Consider the following 13,082-nt stretch of genomic DNA (forward strand, 5'->3'; position numbering starts at 1 on the left):
CCTCTAATGCCACAGCGCACCCGTCTGACCTCAGCATGCTCACAGAGACACTGTGGCAATACTATCATGTAAATGAAGTAAGGCTCATTTTAAGGGCCTTTGGGAGATCACTGGTTTATCAGAAACATGTCTGCCAGAGCAGCTCAGTATTGTCCATTCACACCACTGCACACAGAGTGAGTGGAAGTCATATTCACAGCCCAAAGGTCAACATACATAAAAGGCAATTCAGGCTGTTGTTGTTGTCTACTTTCTTTTATTCTGTAATAATGACAGGAGGACATAATTTACATATCAAATCCTTCATATGTTTATTCTGTTTTAAAGAACAATTTCGGAATTCCCATCTCATATTCTCCTGTGCTCATTTGACATTTCCCACCCACAAAGCCAAAACTGAACATGCCACTAGTGTTGGAATCTACAGTTCATATGAGTAGTATTACAAAGGAAACCAAATAGATTTAGAAGAAAAAAAAAATTAGATCTATGAAATTGAATCCATTTCAATATCAGCGCCATCGTAATATACCAAACAGTGCATGACATTGACAGCAATGCACCCTCTTGGTTATTCTTACGCCTGCAGAGCTTCCCATCAAAATGTAATTAAATTATGAACTGATACACATCGTGCTCCTCACGCTTGTTTGTTTATCCATTATTAGAGGAGAGAGCCTCCATCCCGTGAATAAGAAACAGGGCTGATTCGAGTGCTATATGATCCACACATGGGTAGACAAATGAATTGAAACCATTGTTTCATAAAATGGGGTGCCAATTCCAGTCATGGCTGGAAATGCCAAAATAATAAGAAATATAGTGCGTGGTTTGCACAGTACAGGTTGTGTATCAGTGTACCTATAGCCAGCCAGCAGTGACAAATTGTTGACATAGATAGAACTGAAGTGATTAGTAAAGGGAATTTACTAAATGAAAAATGACACAGCAGCTGCTTTGCTTGACTTCATTTCAGGTTTTTTTTTCAGTTCAGTGCTAAAGAATCTTTCCTCAAGTTAAAATACACAAAAAATAACAAACTCAGACCCTTTTCAGACAAGTGACAAAGATTCTAACCCTTAAGTCGCTTTAGAAATGACTTTTGAGGCTGTTGACATAATTCTTACAACAATCTATTTTCCTTTTTCTGCCTTCTCTTCACCCGGTTGTCTGCTTTTGTCAGGAGTGAAACGTTCGTCCTACTTTTGGTTTACACACACAAAATGGAGGCGCGTTACGCTCTAAGGGTGAAATTTAACGCTGTTGAGTGACAATTTAGCCACCACCGTTCTCCAACAACTAATACAAGTTATAATGTTGTCGTTCCCATTTAATATACTGTGTGTCTAAAAAAATAAATGGCATAATTGTAGTTGTTAGAGCAAATTATGACACTTCTCTGTAAACGTTCTTCAAACTGCCATTTGCTTTGAGGAGGCTGTCTGTGCACTGTAAAACAGCACAGAGAGCAGGTGGAGAGGCAACAGGCTTTTTCCACCACAATCTGCAGTAATAACCCTCCCATTTACTGACCCCTCCCATCTCCCATTCTTCTTCTGATTGAAGTACTTCTGCAGTTTCAGCACTTAGTTGGTCCACTTACCTTCCTATCTGTATAAGGCACATTATTTGTGTTTAAACTTTGCAGCACAGTGTTATAAGTGTGTTTCAACCACCTGACAACTCTTATTCTGAAATAATCAAAAGTCATTATATTTTGATGATTTACTCCATACTAAGGTCACTAAGGTAACGTGTAAAATTTACCAAGGTGCTTAGAACTACTTTGCACTGCATTTCATTCTTGTTGTTATTATATTGTATATATTGTATTGTTATTCTAGTAAAAGTTGGTAATAGTAAATGGTAATAGTTCCAAACTTTTGAATTGTAAGAATTAATAATTCAAGAAAAGATCTGACATTGTGGGAAATACGCCAAGAGTAGATAAGAAGATTGAAATGACTTTCATGTCTGTAAGTGATGTCAAATATGAACTAACTTAGCTTAGCATAAGGACTGGAAACAATGGGAAACAGCTGTCCAAAGGCTCGAAAATTCACCCACTAGCATCTGTAAAGCTTACAAAATAACATGTATGTCATTAGTGTAATTCATATAAAATGACGAAATTTTATGAGGGTTTAATAGCTGCTAGGCAACCAGCTGAGACTCCAGGAAGTTACTGCTCCTACTAGTCCAGTGCATAACCCCCCTGAAAACGTTAATACATGTTTTTTACACTTTTTAAAATTCTAATTAGCAAGCTTTACAGGTATGGATACTGCTGGCAGAGTTCAGTCTCTGTGCCAAGTGAAGTTAGCCTGCTCCCAGCTGCAGCTGCATATTTGACATACAGACAGGAGAGTGGTATCTGAGAATTTCCCAAAATGTTGAATTTTTCCTTTAAACAATCCACAATGTGGACATGTTCTGAGCACATATAACATACAAAATCATAGAACGGATCTATGCTGTTAAACCTATCCTTAATTAACAGTAAGAGCTCTTCATTTAAAGAGGCCTCCATTTTCATGGTCACTCCTCTCAGATATAGTACAATTACAACAATTACACAAGAAAAGTGGTGCTCTGTCCTCAGTGAGGGAAAGTGTGTCATGTCACCCTCTGGCTGATTACCGGCTCCACTTCACAGTACAACCATAATGAGAGTGGAGCGCGGGGCTCGCCGAGGTTATGAACTCTAGCCAGACTTCTGGTGCACTGGTATTCATTACTCTGTCGATATTCTCTGATGTGATAATGATCCACTCATGTCTGCCATGGAAACCCCTCTTCTTAATCATCACATAAAATGAATGCACCTGTAAATATTGAGGAACATTTTCTTCCTGTGATAACACAGTGTTTTTGTCTTCATTAGACTTCTTGTGAGACTTCTCTTGACAAAATATGTTACATTATCTGTGAACTTTGCGCATAGAGGATTTCAGGCAGTGAGATAAAAGCATTGATTTTCATTTTTTTTTTTGACCCCTCGTACTACTCATGACTTCCATTCATTATCATTCAAATACGACACACGACACAGCTGACAAAATTTCGTGCTCATGCACTCAAGCAGCATAGTAGCTTAGTGAGAGTGTGACAGCTGGCATTGAAACATGGGTTTAAAGGACAGGTGTCAGCCTTATTATAACAGAGGTAAAATAACACTTTAAGTCATGTTCTACAGTATATATATATATATATATATATATATATATATACACCTCGTACATGTAGCCTATACCTCATACATTATATAACAAATACAACTTAAGTTGCTGCAAGTGCTCATGATGCTATATAATGTCTGACAAACCTTTACAGGATTGTTTTATTTGAAGAACACAATCCACAATTCTAAAACATTTGTTGTTATTTTGTCACTAATTAATTAATTACTGTATACTGCCAGTACTGCCAGTATTGGAGAATCAAATATCCTCAGGTCTCTGAAATAGGATTGCGTGCTTGTTTAAGAAAACACATCATGCTAGTCACCTTTCCTTGTCATGTCCCTACTATAGCAGTGACACTGCAGTCATCATGATGTATTCCCTGCGACACTGATACCGTCCAACAACAAGGATCTAGTTGCCCAGAAGATCCACTCTCCCATCCTAATAGTGTTCACAGCAAGAAATCTAATAGCGCTACTAATCATCGAGCAAAAGAGAGCCTTTTTATCCTAATTATCTTATCTTGAAAAGAACTATGGCAGCTGGAGGAATGTGGAGATCTGGCCTGTAAAACCAAAGGCCAAAAAGCCACTTTCAGTGAAGCATCATGGGAGATTCTAATGTTTTATCATTAGGGAAATACAGTCCATTATCAAAAGTGTAGAACACTGCAATTAACCCTCCAATCATTTATTTTGGCTCTATCTGTATGGGCCTCACACAGTACTTAATCCCCATATACATAGTTAAGCCTGGTCATCATTAACCCGGCTTGTCAGGAATCTAATCTGGCTCATCTTCTCCAATTCTTTACAGTCGTTTCTCCTACCAAGCTATGGTTTATCATCAGTTCAATTAATCTTTTGATTCAAATAGTTATGCCAAGCAGCGTGATCATGAACCTACAGTCTATCCATGTCTCCATGAAACCATCCATCTGTTGTCTATACCAGATCCAGTGCAGTGCTGTGAGGGGCTTAGCACAGCTCACTGGGTGAGGGGTGTTCAGCTAATAATTGTAGAAATAGAAGATCAAGTTAATGTCACATTCTTCCTTTTTTACTTTATAATGTTGTCTCCCATAAATTCAAATGGTCAAAAACAAGCAGCCACCTAGCATTGTGAAGGATTTCACCTAAATCCTGCAATGCTAATGGAGATAATCAAACTATTAGAAATAAAATCAAGTATAAAAGCTGGTAGTAGATGTCATTATGTCTACATATAAATGACAATGTATTTTAAATGAGTTTAGTATCAATAATACAGTAATACAATGTGTGTGAAAAGGTTACTGCAAAAGGAAGAGACAATTGCAGCAAGGCAGAAAAGATTTGCATAGACAGCGAATTACTTTACCAGCTAATATAAAAATAATATAATCATTAATGAAGTAAAGGAGAATCAACAACCAGAGTTTAGTAATATTTAGACATTGCTTTCCAAATTGAAAGTGCTATCCATTTTTCTAATAGGTTGGCACAATTACATTACATTGCATGCTCACAGTGTGAAAGCTGGGGAAGGGATGAATGAGTTCTCACAAATCAGGCCACTGTTGGGCCCCTCTTCAGGCATCATGAATGTTCCATTAACATGATAGCTAGTGAGACACTTGCAATCATGAAATATGCACCAGTTGGCAGACATGACCGAGTGTCTGTTCTATGGCAAATAAACAATCTAATTCTAATCTAGAATAAAACAACAAAGGAAATATCAACACTTATCTGACAGTACACTGTGGATTTATGCATTTTTAATGAAACATTTCTGTTAAATAAAAAACAACAACACATTCTTTCAATGGAAATTTCCTTCAGCTTTTCCTTACATGTCTCCAGCCACAAGTGAGACATAAAATTACTTATTATAGTATAATTTGAAAACGCATTTGCTGGTAAGTGATTAATCAAGCCACTTGTAAAGTGTAGTCCCGTATAGTGCCTTCTGGTTAACATATTAAAGAACATATTAAAATTTAATGTTTAATTATAAAAAGATCTCAAATTAAATATTAATGATGCTTAATGATTCAGGTAGTGAATTTGATTCTTATTTGTAGTGTGTATGCTGCTTTCACAGCGGCCTTTAAAAAACAAAGATCTTCGTTGACAATTACAGCTTTTTTAATATTTGTGAAACTGTAACTCTTTTTTTGGGGTAATTAGAAGGTCCTGAATGACTTATGATAATAATTTAACTATCGTACTTTTTTTTTGTTCTTTGTCGTTGTTAATTGAGGCATGCCTCAAATTGGCCCCAGAGCAGGTGCACAGCGGTGTGTACTGTATGCTAATGGTTTAAATGTAGAGCAGTTGACAAATGGACTTGAACTTCAAACCAGCAATGGAGTTATTAATGTTTAAATACCTGCTCAGCTCAGTCAGAGTTAAAGTGATCTGTCCTCTTCATGTTAATTTTTGTCTTCCTCATCACCTGCTGTACGCCATCTCCTCTCCTCTGGTCTGCTGCTTATCAACTTTGACTTTTATGGGATGCTTTTGTTGAAATTCAAGATGCATTTTAGACAAGAAATTGCAGATTTCCCGTTTCATTTTCTAAAATATGCTCATTTTACTCTAGTGCTGTATTCTGTGCTGCTGCACAAACGTTTCTTCTAACATTTTGGAGGCTGACAGCGTCTGCTTACTCAATATAATTGCCTTTTTTCTCTATTGTTTTCTGATTCTGATTCTCTCAGTCAAACAGAAATCATAGAGAAAATGGCAGTGCGCAAGCTCTGCAAATTGAGTATTGTTTACGCCTCTTTGCATGTCATGCATCCAAATTAAGCCGTGTAAGAACAAACTTTACCTGGCATCCCACAAATTCCAGATCAGTAATGCTTGATAATGATTATGCATCACTGTACTGACCCAGACTGTAGGGAGGAGGAGTGAGGAGAGACCAGAATCGATATAAACAGCACATTCTTTCCCTCCATGGCGGAAAGGGGATCTATTATGGAGAAATCATGATTTATGTCAATGGTACGAGGGATGTCAGGTTGAGCAAGGGATGGAGGTACAAGCCAATAATGATAAATGCCCCCCATTCACAGGCACAACCCACCCCCCCTGTAGACTCCTCTGTGACCAGGGGGGAAGCTCTTCCACACGTGTTTGCATTCGTCTTCTCTTCGTCCACCCGCCGTGTTGGTGCTTTTCAGCATTTGCAGGCATCACACCCTCATCCAGTCTTGTGGTTCTACTTTCTCTATCTTTTTCCCCCCCTCTTTATCAGACACAATCTGCTCTTCTTCTCTGTTGTGCTGCCTATCTGTTGTTGTCCCATCCATGTGATCTGTATATGTGGAGACCAATGCTACTGCTCATGATGGATTCCAATGATCCAGCGCTTTTGGGAACAAGGAGCGAGGCAGTCACCTTTAAGCTGCGGCTGAGCAATCTATCTCTGTCAGACATCCCCCATATATGCAACATGGGCCAGACAGTGAACAAGAGGAAGAGGAGGATATGAGGAAAAGAAATGGCCAAGCTAGTGTACGGAAGAAGATCAAATATACTAGATGGAGATTAAAAAAAGGAAGGACTGAGGAAGAGAAGTACAAATCCGTTCATGTGGTTCCACCATGTACAAATAACATAATCTTTTCATTTCATCTCATAACCTATGAAAAGCCATTAGAACTGTACTCCATGCACTGCTTGGATTGAAAATGCACTTGTATTGCTTTATAAACATAAAACAAAATTAATAGGCACATTTAACTTCATTTTTTTTTTTTTTATTACATTGCATAACTTTTAGCTTAATTAGTGAGCTGATTGTTATAGGCAATCTAAATAGCAACATTTGGATTGCACGAATCAGTGCTTGACATTTCTGGAGTTAGTTATGATTTAATTTCAGTTTAATTAATATTGAACTCTGCATTCAATTAGGTCTGATACAAGTGACAGCTTATTTCATGACACAGAAGTACACAGAATTGGGCATCAATGAGAATTAGCATTAAACTCAGCATGATGTTATCGTTTATTAACACACATCATCAGTGGTGACGTTACACTGGGATGATTTTCTTTTATGGGAGCTCAGTGATTACCCTGGCCACTCTGACCTGCGTTTGCATGTTTTTTCAATTTGTGTCTCCTCAATTTGTGTTTCCTCTTAAAGTCTAAAGCAGGTCGGGTAAGCCGATAACTGAACGGCTGACAGTAAGTGTGAGTGAGTGATTGTCTATCTGTATTAGCAAAGTGATCGACGACCCAGTATCAACTGAGATAGACCCACCTCCCCACACACCTCCCCTCCCAGACCCTCCTTACCTATGGCGCTCAATAGGAGAAAGCAGGCAAAGTCAATGAAAGAATGAAGGCATTGTCGTTGTCTTAAAGCCAACACTGCTTGTGCGCCACCTAAATGACTGCGCTGCACACATTCAGCAGGTGTCTGCTGTGGATGTGTGGTATGATGTTTTTCATTGTGTGGTAGCGGGAGGGCAAGAGGCACCTAGTGTGTAATTGACAGTGACAGATAGCAGTCAGATGTGATTAGTTCCGGCTAGGCAAGCAGTCCATCGGTGGCCTGGCTGACAGAAGAAAACAGAGTAGTGCAAAGGCAACAGTGGAAGGAACGGTGGAAGAAAATACCAGTTTGAACACAGGACAAGCAGTCTAGATACCACATAGAGTATAGTCTTTGTTCCCCAAAGTTACTGAGATGTGATTAAAGGTCTTAATTTAGTCAATTGCTATGTTTCTTCTACAGTAGGTCACCTAAAAAGGCTTTATTCTGCAACTGTTGAGCAGTAGGGGCTCATCAGCCATATGTGTGATATGGACTTTAGCAGTTTGACCTGCTGTGTAATATGCATAAAGTCTTTACGTCTCTACTTTTCACAACTATGAATTTACATGTGAAAATGTCCCAGCTAATAGGCAAATAACTGAAACACAATCTACTTAACATGCCGAGGTGCATGAGCAAATAAAGACAGCCCGGGCCACCTGCCCCCACAGCATATTTGTGGCACACACATACCTCGGTGCTCTTAAGCTTCTAGCAAACAGGATTGTCCACTGCAAATTAACATAAAGCGCGGATAAGCTATGACATCCCAATGCACCTGTGTAACGTGTTGTAAAGGTTAGCCAGTAGGTGAATCAGCTATCACCTTTCAAATAACAGATAAGAGATTGAGAGGAAAAATGATTTTTCTTTTGTTTTCTTAGACTTGGTACTAAATGATTTGACTAATAATTCACAGTTGTACTAAATGTTTGAGTTGCCAGCTTTAGTAAGTGCTTAACATTTCATACAGTATCAAACTGCGTAAAGGTATTATTGATGGCCTTATTTATTGCCTTGTTCTGATATATATTAAGGCATAATATACCTAGCCACAAGGATAAAGCTAAACAATGCATCTTTTTAAATTACAGTTAGTAATTAGAGTCAATATAATGTTGTAAATTACATGTAACATGGTGTAGACGGAACAGTAGCAGAGGTGCTGGTGCACAAACAGCTGACAAAACGTCTCTGCCGAGCAGGAACATGATCTAAATACTAATCAAACATCATTTACAGCTGGCTTTATTTGGGGCTCCTGAGAGACTGTCCCATCCTGCTTCTTCGCCATGGTAACCAGGGATTCATTTCAGAGGTGTCATGCTGCATTATCATCTCACCAGCTCATCCACTCCCCTCCGCCCTCTGGCTCGCTCGCTTTTGTCCCCTCTCTGTTCAGACCCTTCAATCTCAAACCTGCCCAGCATCCTGGAAGGAAAACATCGCCTATCTTGCTCCAGCTCAGATAATACACCAGTGTGATCTCGCTGCCTTACACACAAACACACACACACACACACACACACACACATACACAGACATGCACAGACGCTTCCAGGTGCAAATGCATACGTGCATACTGCATACAAAGTGTACAATAGACACAACTTTCAGGCAATTTTCACACATATAAACACACTTGCTTGAGCAGCTACATATATCTTACCATGATTTGAACAGACTAAGATATAATGTTGTCAGGACATATGTGGGTTGTGCTTTCCAGTCCTGTCTAAAAGCAAATGCCACGCTTTTTATCTGCATTATTAAAACACCAATTATTACTTATTTTCTAACAACTTTGAGACTGGTTTATTCAATTTTGATTTAATATAATATGTAACCCTTCTGAAAGTTACTGAGCACAGGCACGTTATTCACACTAGTGTTGTGAAACTTTTTATTAGTCTCTGTTTGTGCATTGATATATGAAGTTAATGCCGGTTCAGGAACAAGTACCATACCTCAAATGCACCGGTAAACATCTGTCACATGGACTGCATTTATATAGCACCTTTGTCCTAAGCACTTCACAATTTGCCTCTCATTCAGCCAGTCCCAAGCACTCTCACACCCGGCAAAGTGCCCTACAGGGTGGAAGCCTAACAACCAGTGTCTTGCCCAAGGACACTTCAACGGGCGAACAGGAGGAGCTGGGAATCAAACCACCTCCTTAGCTTTTACCCAATCTCAACCTCGCATTCATCCCCTCATGCATGCTTCTCCCATCTCTCATCCATGCTTGAGGTGTGCATGTACCATCTGGGGAAACAAAAAGGGTTGACGCCAGAGAGACAGATTCCCAACATTGAATCATTTTCTTTCTGAAGGTTCCACATGGAAAGTCCTGTCCAACAACTTCCTGCTTTATTCACTCTTGCAATCATTTTTCCGTCCTCTGCATCCCTTCATCCCCGACACCTAAATGCTGCCTTTACATCATCCAACCTTTAATCATCAAGTGGCATGTGTTTTTGCCAGTAAACACACCACTTTCATTTTACATATAAAAGTGAGAAAGGTGCGTGATATTTGCTGTGTTGGAAAAAGTAGAGGTGTGTGTGGAGGTTTCATATGCTCAGTAAACATGGTCAGAAACATTTAAGCCTCGGAGTGCGCTTCAACATGATTTCCCCATGAGTGGCATTTTGTAAAAAAAAAACAGTTGAAAGTCTCTTAAAGCACAGATAATGAGCACAAATACTTCTAAAGAGTGATAATCTTCTTGGCCTTGCTCACTCTACAGTTTCATTCTTCTATTTAGAAAAATCATGCGTTATCCTCTGAAACAGTGTGTTTTCTGGCACGTTTTCACATTTCACAATACTTCAGTTTTTGTCTAGTGGGTTGTACAAGATAAAAAGTAAATTGATGTGCCATTCAAATAAATACAACAGTGGAAAATGCATTTCCCTCTCTGCCAGGGATCAACTATGCCAGTAGGGGGTCTAGAGGTTGAGATGAAAGCTAATTCAAGCACTTCTTTGTTTACATGAGTCTCACTCATTTGAGGGCATTAGGGAAGCCCTGACCCCCTACAAATGCTGGAGAGTGAGATTTGGCATCTTGCCACATCAAGCAACACCAGAGGCGTGCAGAGGGTTTACCCTTTGTTTAGTTCAAAATGGCTTCCTGAGGCTGCACTTTGTAATAACAAAGACAGTGAGCCCTGTCTGTGCGATATGACATGGCTGCCTGCTTCATCAGCCATTGCTCCCTGGGGGCTGTATAGTAACAAATACAGTACAGTAGCAAACTGGAGGATTTATGTATGAAAACTAGCAATGAGGAGATGAAGAGGAAGAAGACAGACATTTTAATGTTGAAAGACTGAAGTGATCAGTCTTGTCTGGACGCAAAATTACACTTGATTTCAGTTTTGTTGCAGCAAACTCAGCAATTAAAACTATCATACGAATATGTTTTTCTATATATTTCTACATCTCCAATTAAGTTCTCATTCAGTGAGGTGCAATAATAAGACACCGGTGCCTGCCGGTATTTCTGACTGTATTTTTCATAAATGTGCTCGGTGAAAAAATTATTAATTGCAATTCCTCCAAAGGTTGTAGTGCACAGACAAACCTGCTATGAAGACAAGTGGCCTGTACACAGTAGGTCTATGTGAACAAAGGTCAGGATCATGAGAGTCACAACCTCAATGGAGCAACCAACCCTGGCGCCAACCTTCATTTCTCCTGCACCTGGTGCTACCTTAAAGGAGAGGCAGCTATAACCTGTCCAGCTTCCCTTATTATGCTGAAATTCCTCCAGCTATACTGTCTTAATAACACATTAATGAAATGAATAGAATGATGATTTAGGGAGGGAGAGCTGTCTGCCAATCTGGGCTAAAAACACACAAGTAACAGACTGAAGGAAGCCTCAGGGTGAATCATCAAAGCCCGATAAAGCTGATTAAACTTCAAATGTAAGACAGAAACAGACAGAAAGGAAACATGTATATTTTATTTTCCAAAACTAGAAAGGATTAAAAGAAAAGCTACTTTGGCTAATTAGTTATTTGGAGAGAGCAGATGAGGGAAATTGCTAGGAAATCAAACACTTCCCATCAGACAATGGCTGTGCCAGTGCATCTAGAGCATCCTGTAACATGCATCGAATAAAAAATATTAATACACAAAACAGAAACAGATGTCAATGTTTAACGACAAACGACTGCCTCCTTTTTCTATACATATACTCACCCACATTTTACTTGGAACACAATACTGCTGAATTTCCCCATCTACCACAACTCAGTGCATACTGTACACTAAAACTCTTTGAATGGGTCATTACATTAAACTATCTCTCATAATATGTATCCCAGGGTGCACAGTACGCTTACCCTGGGGCTGCCGGCACAGAGAGGGAGGTCTAATGGTCTGCTGTATTAGTGGGTTAATTGCCATGTCCTGGTCTCCACTGGATTGTGAGTAGCTAGTTTCAGTTTAATTGTGAACCATCCTGTCCTGTAAACCCCCACACCGAGCAGGCACTAGTGCATGGTGGGAGAATCACGTGTTGGAGATGGTCTTCGTGATGCACTTGAGGCTGCTGACACCCCCCCCCCATCCTACCACTCCACACACACTGCTGAGCTGGAGCGGACTGCCACCTGCTGGCACCACAATAAAACTGACCCCTCTGCGAAGATGAGTAATGGACTAATGGTCTTTCTGGGGTTAAATGAATTAACATACAACATTTTTTTCTACCATCATTGTTCATTTCACTTTATCAGTTGCTGCCACATTCAGTTTCTTCATTTTTCTCCCTCTGGACTTGTGCTTAGGCCAGTGCTACAGAGTACAACTCCAGGCTTAACTAGGTTGCATTGGGGAGCTTCAAAATGCACAACATATCTGAGTAGTTAAACAAGTTATTCAGTTTTTTTTTACTTTTGCAAACACAAATGTAACTGTCCACTACGGCTCCTGATGCCACTACATTATTATTAAGCTGATGCCAACTAATATCCCGTCATATAAGGAAGTATTGAATCTATTTGGAATAGAATATGTGTTATGACTACACACTCATTGTGTTTTCTTTTTGTTGTTCACACACTAACTATTGGCTTGTTCGACTGAAAGTACAGTGATGAGATATCTGTATCTGTATTTTGACCGGCTGTTGCATACATTTTATGTAAAAAAAAAAAAAAAATCAAATCATTTTTATTTACAGAAACTAAATTACATGCAGCCATTTGGTTCATTCGAGAGGTTTAGAATTTGAATCTCAAACAAGACACACAAGAAGAACTCAAACCTACAAAAATCACAAGTCAACCTTGAACCAGTCATTATATTATTTTTTCTATTTGTGCTTTATTATAAAAGTAATTACCCCTCAGAGGTATGCTTCATTTCTGTGACAGCAGATGCCGAGTCAGTCTGTGATGAACATGTGAACAAAGAGAGCTGACAAACAGTAGATTCTCAGTTGTGGTTCTTCTCGTCAACCGAGAGTGACTGCACAGGAAATTTACATTTTAATGGCTCAAACTGCTCAGTGCCATCAGAGTGAAAGCTCAGCTGAAACCACGCGTGACTGCACCCCAACGATCCG

This window comes from Pempheris klunzingeri, chromosome 14, assembly GCF_042242105.1.
Source record: "Pempheris klunzingeri isolate RE-2024b chromosome 14, fPemKlu1.hap1, whole genome shotgun sequence".
Classification (NCBI taxonomy): Eukaryota; Metazoa; Chordata; class Actinopteri; order Acropomatiformes; family Pempheridae; genus Pempheris; species Pempheris klunzingeri.